Raw genomic sequence first — 2076 nt, 5'->3', positions numbered from 1 at the left:
GGACCCGCCCCCCCCCAAAAAAAAAACACAACAAACAACAACCCCACAACAAAACCCGACCAAAAAAACAACAACAAAAAACCCAAACCAAAAAAACAACAACAACAAAAAACCCAAACCAAAACAAACAATAATTTTAAAAAATAATAGAAAAAAAAAAAATATTAAAAAAACCAAAAAGACAAAAACAAAGCAAAAACCCCTTACCTGTGGGTTTATGGGACCTCCCAGCCAACCTCTTACTTGTGAGCGTTTGGGACTGGACCCCCCCCCCCCCCCCCCCACAAACACACGCCGTCCGCAATACTTTACACGATTACGTCATTTGAAAGCAAAACGGTTGTCCCGGGGGGTTGAAACAACAAATAAGTAAGAAGAAAGAAGGGAGACGGAAGAAAGAAGAAGGAAAAATATACAGTAGTGCACATATTATACTCTTACACTTTGTTTGAGTAAAGAGGAGTAAAGAGAAGCACACCGACACAATTATGGTCATTTGGTGCTGGGTCAAAGTAAGAGAGACAGACAGGCAGAAACAACAGAGGGGAGGTTTAGAAGAAGGACCTACCAGGGGCGCCCTATAACCGCCCGCTGACGCTCTCACAGAAAAGTGCAAAGACATGGAATAACATCAAGAGGCTAGCCCAAGAAGGGAAAAGTGGAAAGTGTATATTCGTGGCCTTTGCCCTAGGATCCAGGGTGAGGAAGGCAATGGTGATAATGACAGACGCTCTTACCTCCTCACTGGACTCAAATTAATACACATAAAGTACATACTACAGTGAGTCATTTCGCGGACGGGTCGGCGGACCTTGTTGTCAAAGTGGTGGGGTCTTAGTTTAGTTTTTGTGCAAGAGTATTACGGCACTTGCAACACAATAAGGTGTGGAAGATTAGAGGTGTTACAAGAGAGTGATACACAAAAGAAAGGAAGAGAGATAAGGGCGACAGATGTTTGATAGGAAAGAAGGAGCAAACCACACCAGATCACTCGCCAACCATGCACTAAGGTCTACAGGATAGGAAGAAGAAAGAAGCAGATTTAAAAAAAAAAGAGTGGGTTCAACACCCCTATCACCCCCCCCCCCCTACCAATATTAGAGCATTGAAAGAGGCGGGACTTCCAAATTTGACGTTAGTCTCTGATAGAACCCAGCCAAAAGGGTTGAGTCTTGAAAACTCCACAGAATAAAACCCAAGTTCAAGAACACCCATTCGGGGATTAGAACCAGGGACATCCGCTCCGTAGTCCAGCACAAAACCAACTGAGCTAAAGGCGCACAAAAGAAGAAGGAAGAGACATAGGGCACGACTGTGGGTAATTTATTTCATTATTTTATTTTTTTTTGGGGGGGGGGGTTGTTTCACATACGTAATTGTTCGTCGCCGCCTTTCAATACTGTAGTATCGGTACGTAAAACCCCCCCCCCCAAAAAAAAAACAAAACAAAAACAAAACAACAACAACAACCCCAAAACAAGTACGTCCTTGAATGAGGCGCACCGACTGGTCCTAGACTAGTCTCATCCCTCTTCTTTAAATTAGTGACGGATTTATACCGATCAAACGTGTTTTTAGCTTCTCCTGAAAGCTTCGTATTTTGGCATACTGCATGTGCAGTGTTGAATGACCGCAACGTTTGGTAAAACAAAAAGAGTATTTACATTTAATTAAATGCAACAACGATGATGATGATGATGATGATAATAGTACATGCACTTTTATTAATATAATAATCATCATAATAATGACTACTGTTATTATTATTATTATTATTATTATTATTATTATTATTATTATTGTTGTTGTTGTTGTTATTATCATTATTACTGTAATTATTATCATCATTATTGTTATTTTTATTACTACTCATTAGATAACACTTAGAACAGAATAACACACTTGGGGACTTTTGCTATCTATGTGTGTGTGTGTGTGTGGGGGGGGGGGGGGGGGGGGGAAGAAATAACAACGACACAAAGAGTTCTCTCCCACGCAAAAGTTTTTTTTTATAAAAAAAATAGTATTTTCATTTTTTGCAGAGTGAGTCTGTATTTTTTTATAGAAATTTTTTTT

The 2076-nt window shown here is 39.9% G+C and overlaps 1 protein-coding gene across 1 annotated transcript in view; it reads right to left on the bottom strand.

Annotated features, from left to right (window-relative positions):
* The window catches only part of LOC101863058 (adapter molecule Crk), a 34832-nt gene that overhangs the window by 9801 nt on the left and 22955 nt on the right, over positions 1–2076 (bottom strand). The gene's annotated exons all lie outside the window — the stretch shown is intronic.

Source organism: Aplysia californica, unplaced genomic scaffold (genome assembly GCF_000002075.1).
Source record: "Aplysia californica isolate F4 #8 unplaced genomic scaffold, AplCal3.0 scaffold00739, whole genome shotgun sequence".
Lineage (NCBI taxonomy): Eukaryota > Metazoa > Mollusca > Gastropoda > Aplysiida > Aplysiidae > Aplysia > Aplysia californica.
Note: the sequence above shows the minus strand (reverse complement) of the source record. Positions and strands in the feature narration are given on the sequence as shown.